We start from the raw sequence: 13,702 nt of genomic DNA on the forward strand, positions 1-13,702 counted from the left end.
CTCGACAAATTTGAAGTTTGTTGATTTTGCTCCCACTATGGACTCAAAAAAACATGGAAAATGGATGTATTTTGTTGGTTTGTTGAGTGACTTAGATTATGTAGCGCGCATGGTGGAAGGCCGTGCGGCCTTGGCACCAACGCTGGCGCTTGAGCCAACAACGGTAGCGTTTGTCCTTGCAATGCCAGTTGTTACTTCATGCGCCAACGTCCTTCCTAAAAGCGCCGTGTTTTTCACAGAAACGCCAACGGCTGAATCTGGAAGGCTTAAAACTCTTGTGATCTAACGGATATAATTTTTGAGTTCTATAAATACTCTCCATTTCAACTCCAAATTCACATTCACATATCTAGTCTTTTTTACTCTTCTTCTCCGAGCTTAAAAAAATTCTTCAACTTCAACAAATTTTTCAATTCTTGAACATGTCTCGGCCCTTGTTAGTTTGGCGCGCTCCGTATACTAAAGAAGAAGATGAATCTATTTGCAGAAACTATGTTTTTTTATTTGCTCAGCTTGCTTCAGCAAACTATCCATGAGCGAATTTTTGGGCGGTTATTCACGACTGGTTCTGCAGTGACAACCGTAATCCGAGCCGTCATGCTATATGCGATGTAGAAAATCGCTTTCATACAATTCAGAAAGAAGTAAGTGAGTTTGTAGCTTTAACCATACAAGCCAATCGATATAAACTGAGAGGTGAAACTGATGCTGAGATGGTAACAAGATCTTTGGCTGAATGGCGAAGATGGAAAAATGTGGCTTTTCCTTTCGAAAAATGTTTCGAAATCCTTAAGGTGTTGGACAGTTTCAACCCCTTCTTTGAAGCTAATGTAGTCCGCCGTAATTCAGTGAATTTAATGTAAAACGCTTAATTTTAAACATATGTAATTTCATTTAATTCTGATCGTCGTACTTTTAAAACTAAAACTACAAATGTAGCAAAATTAAAAATTACAAACAGTCTCTCTAACGTCGCTCATCGCTAGCTCTGCCATTGTTATCTTTTGGATTCAAGAATTCTCCAAGACCTGGGGATAGACCTGCGATATCCCCAGTTACCAACATAGATAATAAATTTCCATAAGGAGATAAAGATGGTTGAACAACATTAGGCGATTGGAAAGCACTCGGTCCTCCAAGCAGATAAGATGTTTGTGGTTGTGGTGGTGGTGGTGTATGGCAATCATTTGGGTTGTAGGGCGAGAATGATGATGAAATGCGCCTAGGATCTACCCGAAATACTTGAGGTTGAGATACAAGTACAGTTTTTGGTGAAGTATTGTGCCGTATGTGTGGTGAAGAAGAAATCTGTCGTACCTGTGTTTCTCCCACCACTGTTTCATCACTATCGTGCCATGATCTGTTGCTCCTGGTGGAATAAGAAGACTGTGACCGCCTCCCATCATCATTTACAGTTGGACTCAATCGAAACATTGTGTCCTCGTGCCATTTCCGACACACATTCAAGTGTATAACCCCCATTTGCCGAGTCATCTAATGGTACTCGTTCAGCTGGTTCCGCAACTCTTCGACAGTAACAGTGACATTGTAGTAAGGATAATCACGTTCCATAGATTGGAAAACAATGGGGATCGTGGTTGGCTCACCTTGTGGAGTAATACTTGGCATCTCCCAACGAATTTCGGACATATTTGACGAAGATGAGGAAGAACTTGCACCCTTGGTGGGGTAAGTCATAAAGCATGCCTCTTTTGGAGGTGGCTGGCTAGGAATGATATTTGCATCATGGGACAGGCGTGATAACTCAGGGAAATCAAACCCATAGATGTGCGTGTTGTGTGTCCCAGTTACAAGCTTCGTAATCGACTCATATCATCTGGCATACTGCGCTTCACTAATATCCGTTCGTGTATTTAGTTCATACCTCTCCCAATTGGTTTTTCTCAGCCTTTCATAGTCTGATCTATATGTTTGCATCTGTTGTGGCGGGTTAATTGCAACCTTGCATTTGGTACCGCAGTCTTTCTCCCAAGTACCAAACCCCTCTTTCCGATTCTGGAGTGTAAAAAACAACTCTACGCAGATAATAATCAAGAATACATTGTCCATCATTAGCACCATACTGAGGAAAATAAATGTAAGGGTGAACGACGACATTGTTGTGGCTCAGAGTAATCTGATGAAACCTCTGAACAAAACTGGAACCCGAACGTCGCTGCCAGTGTCCTTTGCTAAGTTGGTCGAGATGTACATATCCAACATTGGAAATCTAAGGGTATCGTCTTTAAGGATTGGTTTACTAACACAGAAGTAGGTATACCACCAATACTGCAAATTACTCCATAATTTTAGTATTTTGACTTAATCTACATTTGCTCATATAATTATTAAAATTTAAGAATAATAATTTCGATATTTACCTATATGATACCGCAGAAACCAGTGAAGTTATCTCCGACCGTGGACGTTTGATCCAACCCACAATACAATTTTGATAAAATTGCATATCCCCAGTCGTAATCTGGTGCTTTGTCAAGATCTTCTAACGCTTGAATCCAACCAACAAGAGCAGCACAAGTTGAGTTCGGAAAGAATGTCTGACCCAATAACCATAAGATAAACATCCTTTCGAGTTCAGGATAATCATCTACATGTTCTGGGTTTCTAGGTTGGAGAAGGAAATACTTCAACGCTGAACATTTAATCCCACCTCCTTTCAATTGTTTATAATCTTCACGTATTTCTGAATCTATAAACGAGGGAAAAAGCGTTTAACATTTACTATTTGATATCCATTCGTCTTGGTTGAATGGTGGCGGCTCTCCCATTCCACTAGGATCAATGAAATACAAATCAAGGGGAGTAATTCCTATTACAAGTATAATATCAACTATGATTAATTATTTTGATTATTTAATAATTATTTAAAAAATATAATTTAAGTTAAGTTAAACAAGCTTACAAATTTCAAAATCCAAAAAATGGAATGTGTGCGTCGTCGCCATCACATTTCTACCATTGTTTTCGGAATTATGTTGTTGTGTCTTCAAGGCTTCACACTATAAAGCGCACGCCAAGAATATCTTTCAACCCTTTCTCGGACTTGAGGGGGTAAAACTACATAAACAACATGTAAGTCTGAAAATCCACCTCTCATTCTAAAATAATCCTCAGACCGATTTTGATGCCCCGACACATGACCTTGGACTAATGATGGAGCAACAACGACACTCGGAGAAGCGAACTCTGCTTCCCTATTTTGAGAAAAATCTCCACCTGTGGCAGGCCGCGGTGCCGGTTCATTTCTTCGATCTCTTTCGTTCTTTACACTATTGGCCGCTTTTCTAAAAATGCCGCTCATATTGTATCAATTTTTTTTTGATTTATAAGAGTTTTAGAAGAAGAAAATAGTAGTGGTGTGACTGAAAATGAATTCAGTTGAAGCAATTTATAGTTTTGAAAATAATACCGTTGAAAACATGGGAGTTAGAGAATCGACCGTTAGCGTTTTGTGTCAAACGCCCGTTGGTATCTTCAACGCCAACGCCAACGTTTTGGTTTTCAATGCCTGCGTGTTTTCTTCCAACGCTAGCGTTTTTTTGGAGTGCGTGCGCTTGATGATCAACCGCCGAGTGCTTTACCATAGTGGAAAAACCAGTCTGTCCATCCACCTGGCTCAACAAAATTTTTCATTTGGCCATTGCCATAAGAATTTCCCTTACGTTTGGATGAATACTAAAACATTTGGTAGGACGCTCATATGTAAGGGTAACCGTCGACATTTACAATTAATAAAGATTGATCGAATAAATTTTCGTTTATATTGTTAATCATCAAATGAGTGAGTTACGTAATCATTTTGGAAGAATTTGTGGGATGAGGAATTGGTTGGTAAATCACCCGCAGAAGAAACAACATTCACGAGTTCTTGTGGCAGTTTTCAGGTCGAATAGAAAGACAGTGGACTTTCGCCCATACCACAAAAGAGTTTTGCACAAATTTAATCCTATCCATAATAATTTCTGGTCCGTTCCTGGCTTCTGCACCTAAATTTTCAGCAACAAGACCTGTTGGTTTTGGATTATTAGCCTGCTGAGTACATCCTCAAAATAATAAAGTCCTTCAATAATCACCATAAATCATTTAAATCAAACCTGAAAACAACATCCCTTTCTTTAAGAGATCCCGAAATCGTCTTGTAATCAGTCGTAATGTTTGTTCTATATCATCATCAGTATATTCTGCAATCAATTCATCAGAATCAACTAAAAATCTATTTTTATTCACATGAGATTTTGGATTTTTTTTAGCTTTAAAAGCAATTCATTTAGCTTGAATAGATTGTGATTCATGGTCAAATATCTTTAACTTCCCAACAAGTGTGCTTCGAGAGAGAGTTAAAAGATCATTTGCCTCTATGATTGCATGCTTCTTAGATTCGTATCTATATGGCAATGATCTGAGAATTTTGCACATTATATCTTTTTTTCAGAAATAGTCTTTCCAAGAGAGAAAGAAGCATTAACTATCTCAGAGAGTTTAATATGAAACTCTTCAAAAGTATCATTGTCATCCATTCGAAGGTTTTCCCAATCAGAGGTGAGAGTTTGAAGTCTATCTTCCTTTTCCAATGTGTTACCTTCGAATACGATCTGAAGATTATCCCAAGATTCCTTTGAAGTTTGGCATGTGGATACATGATGTTGTAGATCACGGCTTACAACAGGTATAATAGCATTCAAACCATCTGAATTATATTTTTGCAAATGCCTTTTTTTCCTCTGTACTATCTACTAAGCGTTTAAACTCAGTTTCCAAATCTTCCATTTTCCGACGATTATAACCATCAACGACTAATAGCCAAGTATTAAAATCGCATGTTTGAAGAAAAGATCTCATAGTAGATTTCCACCACAAATAGTTTGTTCCGTCAAATCTTGGCGATACGTTTACCGAAATCGATTCATGTGAACTCGAATTCATTTATTATAGGTTGAGTCGCATCAAACAAAGATTGTTAGATCTTTCGTGTTTGCCTGCTCTGATACCAATTGAAAAGACGAGGGTACTCAAATACACCACAATATTTTTCTTTCAACGTATAAGTCCTCTACAGAATGTGATCGTGTATGGACAAAGTCGAGACAACACGACAATTCGGTTCACACTTCGTGTGATCGTCTATGGATACGAGATCGGGACAATACGACAAGTAGGTAACTTGTGTGATTGACTATGGATACAAGATCGAGACATACAACAACAATTGTATTACTTGATAATAGGTTCAGTAATAGCCAAACTATATAGGATCACTATCAAGTATTGCGGAGTTAACGTACAAGTGTAATTTACTTTTAATTATAATTGCGGAATTGAAAAGTAAATGACACAACAAGATTTTGTTAACGAGGAAAATGCAAATGCAGAAAAACTCCGGGACCTAGTCTAGTTTTGAATACTCTCATAATTAAGTCGCTATACAAAATCTAAACCAACTTCATATAGTTGAGACCAAGTAGACTACCCCTATCTACTTAGTTCCCTCAGTATCCCTACGCCTTCGACTTCTAGAGTCACGCACGTGAATAGTAAGTCCTTTGGACCGCATTCCAAACAGCAAATGAAGAATATGTTTGGTAACCACTCTAATCAATCTTGCTCAATATACAGACGAGTCATTGACAAAGGCTTTTCCGTTTAATATAATAAACTCCTTTTTCTAGTTAGATTAATTTAACTTTAACTACCGAAATAGTCAAGTATGGATTCAGACTCAATCAATATAGATCTCAAAGAGAAATAGAGAATGCCGATCTCATGTAACTAATCAATCAGATCTATCAAAGATAAACTAATTCTAGTTGGATCCCAGCCGATCAAGGTTTGTGCACTAAATCCACAAGATATGAAAACTAATAAAAAAATCATCTTCGTCTTCAAATCTTATTTTTTATCTTCAAAACCTGTACAACATCACTTGAATCTCTTGTGATCAATCACGCACAGAACAGAGTCTGTTAACAATGGATTATCACAAGATGTCTTTAGATATAACAACAGTTCTAAAGATCTCGTCGATGATTCGATCTAGTTTGAGTTAATCTTATATCAGAAAAGAAGATTCTCAAGAATAAACAAACTAGGTGAAATCAAAGTTTCAACAACCGTTACTCAATCAAATCAAACGGAAAACTAATAACCCTGCAATTATCTAGTTTCCCACCGACGGTACTCGTAGAGCTTCTTGATCCCACATAAGTCTTTAAAGGAGCGGTCGTAGGAGATTTAACCTAATTAGTGTACTTTCCTCTCTGAATAGACAGCTCCACCAGAAACAACAAGAAGTGAAGTTTGCTTGAATCTTAGGATAGTTTGCTAGAAATGTAAACTTATGTATTTATAGACCAAGTGGAAAAGCGGGGGTCTAACAACCTCACCCAATATTTCGATTAGCAGTCTATATGGACTAACTCCAATATACTTTCTAGAGAATCAACTAGACAGTCAGACTCAATCTAGATAAAAGTATATCAAAGAGTTAATATCTCAATCTCTCGATTTGATATATACTCAAGCAAATGGAAATCTGCGAGTCTTTATCAAATACTAGAGAGATAAACTTGGATGGTACCAAATACTAATATCCAAGTGTCAATCAATTTAAATCAAGAACCAAAGGTTGGATATTCTAATTGATTGTTCTTAACGCACAACCTGTGATATTTCAATTATATAACAAAGTATAATGCGGAATATAAATAACACAGACACCAGAAATTTTGTTAACGAGGAACCCGCAAATGCAGAAAAACCCCGATACCTAGTCCAGATTGAACACCACACTGTATTAAGCCGCTACAGACACTAGCCTACTATAAACTAACTTCGGTCTGGACTGTAGTTGAACTCTAATCAATATCACACTGATTCAAGGTACAATTGCGCTCCTTACTTCTCTGATCCCAGCAGGATACTATGCACTTGATTCCCTTAGATGATCTCACCCACAACCAAGAGTTTCTACGACCCAAAGTCGAAGACTTTAATAAACAAATCTGTATCACACAAAAAAGTCTACAATGATAGATAAATTTGTATCCCACAGATAAACTTAAGAGTTTTGTTCCGTCTTTTGATAAAATCAAGGTGAACATAAACCAATTGATAACCCGGAGTTATATTCCCGAAGAACATCCTAGAATTATCAATCACCTCACAATAATCTAAATCGTATGGTAGCGAAACTAGATATTGCGGAATCACAAAAGATGAGACGAAGATGTTTGTGATTTATTTTTATCTTGCCCTATCGGAGATATAATCTCAAGTCAATTATTCAATTGAACTCGTACGATAGAAAATGGCAAGATCAGATCGCTCAACTACAAGAGAAGTAGTTTCGTATGGCTTCACAATCCCAATGAAGTCTTTTAGTCGTTAACCTACTGTAGTTGCAGGAAATCCTACAACACACCCCTTGTATTATCATGATTATGATTTCTAGATCTAAACTTATTTGATATGAAAATAAAGATAAAAATAATGAAAATAGAAAATAAGACACAAGATTTACGTGGTTCGATCAATATGATCTACATCCACGGGGTTAGGGATCTTCACTATGATTGTTTGTAATTACATATGAATTACAATTGAGACTCCATTAATGAGTATTTGGAGCTCTCTATCTCTCTCTGATTTTTGGGGAAGAATAAGAATATAATAATAATACAAGTTACTTTTCTCTCTCCTACCTTTCTCTTTATATAGGATGCTACCTAGTGGATGACAGCTCATATACATATAAGATTTCCCCTAATTTCGGATCTGGCTTGCGATGATATCGCAAGCTTACAAATGTTAATTTCGCAGATCTTCCAATCTTCGCAAAGTTATTACATTTTTCTTATTTTTAAGCTAATATCACCTATTGTGTCGTTTCTCAAAGTGCTCTGCGACATTTTTGTAATGCGTTGTTAAGAATTTCGCGAGCGTATCGTTGTCGCGAAATTCTGATCCTGCACCTACAGGGTCTCGAGAAGAAACCTAAGGTTAAAGGAGAATCGACTCTAGCAAAACCAACTAGTATCACACATGAGTTGTGGGGATTAGTTTTTCCAGTTGCTAGATGTCTCCTTTATATAGTTTTCAAATCAGAGTTTGCAACCCAAGTTACCTTGGTAACAAAGCATTCAATATTTTTTTATTTTTTTGCTTAACAATCAAATTTTATTAAAACCAAAGGAGTTCAAAAATTACAACCAAGAAAGGTAAAAATAAAGAATACAAAAAGAAAGCCCATATGGCTTTTAACAAAATCTGAAATAGAGTTTTTCTGGGCTTTCCAGGCAGCCCAAGAATGCTGGTTTACTTTCATATATTCTTTTTTCTCCACAACTAAGAGCAAGTCCCCTTTTAGCCATGTTGTCAGCAGAGAAGTTAACTTCTCTGTAACTGTGAGTGAAACTCCAAGATAAAATAACTGAACAGATTTTCTCCCATCTTGTTATAGCAAACCATGGAAGATTATCACCTTGGAAAGCTTTCTTAACTGCTTGAGAATATGTTCTGAAGACAAGCTCTCTAAAACCATTATGCACAACCCATTCTCCTGCAACCAGTATTGCAAAAATCTCTGCATAAGAATTAGTAGCTATCCCTATTCCTCCTGAAATTGCAATCACAAAGTCACCTGTGTGGTTTCTTCCAACTATACCATAAGCATTCAATATTCACCGTTAGATGAAAAACCTGATTTAACCAAGCTAATATCTTTCAACCGTTAGATCGAAACTTAGCTTGTCACACACAAATGAAATGTATTTCATTTAGGTTTGAATAACCGTACCTAAACGTGTACACTTAGTTGGTTCACAAATAGTTAACCAATGGTTAGCCATATGAGCACTTCCATATTAACCGTATTCATCTTCTTCACATAACTAGTTCAAATGACTCATAAAAACTAGTTGAAGAGTTGTTCAATTGCTTAGGTCTTTATGAATAGACACAGTTCAAACAAAATCGGTTTGATTCACTTGAATCAATTCATGAACAATATATCCACGGTTTGCAAAGACTGCATTCCTTATTGATTTATTGTTTAAGTTCATGAACTTCCGATTTAAGAAATATAACCAGCTTGGGTACGCGTACGGGTACGTGTACCATAGCTACCGGATTTGAGTTTAGAAACTCAGCAGAAATTTTCGGTTGAAAACTTCCGTGGGTACGAGTACAGGTATGCATACCTAGGGTAACTGGTTTAACTGTTTGCAAACTTAAAAACTCAGCAGAAATTTTCGGTTCGAAAACTTTCGCTGGTACGCGTACCCAACCTGTCTCCTTCACCAATACCATATGCACACATATGCACATACTTGGTTTCCGGCACATGAATTTATACACTAATGTGCGAACACACTATATATGCTTATATCCATAGTTGGTTACGTAATCTCAACTCTACATTTCAATCATTGAAACATTCTTCTATAATGTTATAACAATCGTTATTCACAACTATCGTCATCACTATTTTCAAGATTGAAACGTCATCATGACTTTCTTCACGGGTTAAGATGAAAAGTGGTTAAAGCGAAAGCTTACCAACACATATTTCGAGAAAAAGATAGGCGAGTAAACTCGGCTCGAAATAGCAAATGTGTATGTATCAAAACTATCATACTTATACGACTTTGTCTCAAGAGTAGGACATAGAGTAGATAGACTTTTGAGTGACAGATAAGTTCAAGTCTCCATATACCTTTTAGTCGGATGAAGTTCCACTGGTTCCTTGAGTAGTTCTTCGTCTTCGTAAGATGATCGCCATGGAGTCTGGAGCTCAACTACACTAAACTGTTCTAAATCGAGACTTAGCTATAAGTAGTCTAGAAATCAAGACATATAGTTTTGACAACTAAACTTCACAAACATGCTTGAGATAGCAACGCATGCGAGTTCGACCGTGCAATGCTCTAACAATCTCCCCCTTTGTCAATTTTAGTGGCAAAACTATCAATACATATGGATTACAACATAAATAAAACTTTGTAGCTTCTCGTCCACATGCTTGATTTCCTTGGTGCTTCAACATTACTCGAAAACTTCGTCTTTTCCAAGTACTCCCATGATTCCATAGATGTTCAAGGATCGAGAGATTTTGTTTTCTCATTGTTATGTTCAATTCAGCATCATAGTTGTTGAAGATCCGTAGCCATAACAATGAGAAAACAAAAGCTCTCGATCATTGTTATACAGTGTCACAATATTATTACACAATATCAAAGTTCTTATATCACAACTTCGACAACAATATTATGGTGATATGTATCACTCCCCCTTAGTCAATACTCTCATCTCAACATGAAAACCACTCCCCCTTACATAATGATCCGTAAAACACGTAAACCATATGTATTTGTAGTGCGAACTACATATTAATTCTCCCCCTTTTTGTCAATAAAATTGGCAAAGGTACAAAAACGGTTTCATAATGAAATTTCCACAAGAGATATTTCATGACCAAAAGAAAGACAACATATCATCTTAATTTAGATGCAATCTTATAGCCGAAGCTAACAACATTCATCAAGGAGTTTTAAGACGCAAGATAACCCCTTTAAAATTCCACAGCCGCACTCCCCGCAAGATATTACCATTAAGCACAAATTCAAAAGAACTCTCCCCCATTTGATGTCATTCCCAAAGGAACAACAAGAGCGACCTTAATTTCGAAAGAAAATAAGGATTTTTATTTGGACACCAAAACCATGTGAATGATTTTTAATATCCAAAACTCAACCAAAATACTCACAAGTAAACCTATGAATATTGGAATGCGCAATTAAATCAAAACCACAAAAGTGATCAATTTAATTGAAAGTGCTCAACATAAGTAAACTCACAGAGCAACAAGCTACGACTAAGTTAATCATATGAAGGTGACTATAACCGTTCAAGTACTCAACATAAGGAAAACTTTACGGAATACGTGACTACATTAACCAATAAAACATGATAGTGTAGTCGTTCATATACTCAACACAAGAACTTGTGGAATATATGAAAAATAAATTAGATTAATTACAAGAGAACCTATAATTAATCTAATCGGAATACAAACAAATAACCAAACTAGTCACCAAGGTAATCAATTTAATTATTTTGGGCTCAACATAATAGATTATGGAACCCCGACTAAGATTATCATAACACATGACAACCTTAACCGTACATGTACTCAACATAAGAAAGAATACTTATGGAGTACAAAACTAAATAACCAAGGGTGATTAATTTAGTTCATAATGCTCAACATATAGCATCTTACGGAACAACCAACAAATCCAAGGTTAATCGACTTAGTTGTAAGGTGCTCAACATAAGACACACAATGGAGCCTTCACGGTAAAACATAATAAAATGGATCAATGAAGATCAATACCGTGGATAACATACAAGGATCTATTATATCTTTGCATCATTATATGCATAACAACATAATAGACTTTATCCTTGTCACACAAAAGATTTAATCATATTTTCCATCAAATACATGATTGCATAGGCATAACTTTTGCATATGTCAAAATTCCATTCGTCCTTTCATCAATACGAATACCAATTCATGGACGACTTTACTTTTGACCGAAATATGGGACCTTCAAGTTCACGGACGCAAACAATACATATCCCATAAAAATATTACAATATAACAAACCAAGAAAATACTGCAATAATCATCATCCTCCGAATATTTTTAGAATTTAAAACAATAAACCTAAAAAACATGAAGATGAAAAAGTTGGACATAGCTATGTGTAATCACAATAATGGCTATTCCAAACTCTAGTAATCCTTCTCAAAAACAAGAATAAATTCTCATAAGAAGTTTCCTAGGCATCAAGACAAACTCGTAATGCACATATAAGATGATTTGTCCTTAGAGGGTAGAATCAATCTTTTCCGCCCGGATTTACACCAAGAATAGCTACCAAAGGCGTATAAAAAGATTTTCACAAAGAAGAACATACAAAGTCACGAACGACCATGCACCATAGTTCACAAAGGATGATTGTGAACATTCAAGAATCCCATAGCAATGCGTACTAATTTCCATTCTTGAACTTCTTTGTGATTCACCAACAACATTCTAGTGAAAGCTACAAATTAGCTTAGAAGAGTATTACTCCAAGAATCCAAGTCCTAGAGAAGTGGAACAAGTGCGACGAAATGGAGCAAAACACTCAAAAAAAAGATACAGGACAAATACCAATCTTAACTCATCCAAAGTCAATAATTCTCATCTTCATTTTGAAGAGAATTCAAATAGGAAGAGAATGCAAAAATAATGAGTTCATTCCGAGTTCAGAAGAAGAAGTTACGACCAAGACAAGTTTACCGAATATCGACGTCAAGTATGCATACGGGTTTGCAAACTAGGTTTGCGAACTTAAACCCCTGGATTTTGATTTTAAACGATGGTATACATCCCTGGAATGTGTACCATGAAGTCCAAACATCCCGAACAACTATTTCAAACCTAAACATATAAGAACCTTAAACACGGATCAAGTTAGGTAGAAATGAACGATAAGCAAGGTACATGGATCATAATAAGTACTTAAGCAAGTAAAAACACAAATATTGCTCAAGTTTATAGACATACCTTTTTATAAGAATTCAATCGAATTCTACAGCCTTACTGAACACAATCTGTGTGCCCCAGTTCTCGTGCTTCCTTTACCGAACAGGGCATTCCTTGGTGAGGATGCACTTTCAACACAAACAAGTTGCGCTGAGATGAACATTGTCTTGCTCATCATGGAACCAAGAGAGAGTTTCTTTCCAGCAACTCTTACATCTTGTAGTGTTGAGAAACACCCAAGGAACTGTTTTTATAAGTCTATCAAAGAACTTCAAGAGAACCCAAAAGGATTTGTGTTTCTGATTTCTTGTTTTCCAACTTATAAAAAACAATTTCTGCAGATAGTTTTTAGTACTGCGAGGGGAAACTCTTTTGTTAAACAGAGACATCCTAGTTTCTTCATAAAAGAAGGCAATACTACTATCTTGATATGAAGTATCAGGAATTGAGCAACGAATCAATTCATGCTTTGAGGTGATACACTCAGATGACTGAGATTTAAACTCCTCTTGTAATTCGTTTAGTTTGTTACAACTAATTGGATTACGCAGAGGAAGAGCATTGTTTTCACTGATTAGTAAATCAATATCAACCTCAACATAAATATTATTCATCATAACTTGATTAAGCTTGTCAAGAGATTCTTGCTCTTTCTGGAGGTATAACTCAACATCAAGAGATAAGCTCTCAAGCTTCTTTTCAAGCCCTGAAAACACTTCAAGGGATTTTAAACCTGATGGAGGTTTAAATAGAATTTCTTCTACAGATTTAATTAAATCATTCATGGAAGAGAATTCTGAAATCCTTGGATCTGGTGGTGCATTTATTGAGATAGCACTATTGTCCATAGAGTCAGATCGCTAACAAACACAGACTTATAAGGTCTTTAATGTGTTTGCCTGCTCTGATACCAATTGAAAAAGCGGGGGTCTAACAACACCACCCAATATTTCGCTTAGCAATCTGTATGGACTAACTCCAAAATACTTTGCTAGAGAATCAACTAGACAGTCAAACTTAATCTAGATAAAAAGTATCTCAAGGAGTTATTATCTCAATCTCTCGATTTGATTTCTACTCAAGCTAAAA

The sequence above is a fragment of the Papaver somniferum genome, chromosome 1 (assembly GCF_003573695.1).
Source record: "Papaver somniferum cultivar HN1 chromosome 1, ASM357369v1, whole genome shotgun sequence".
Lineage (NCBI taxonomy): Eukaryota > Viridiplantae > Streptophyta > Magnoliopsida > Ranunculales > Papaveraceae > Papaver > Papaver somniferum.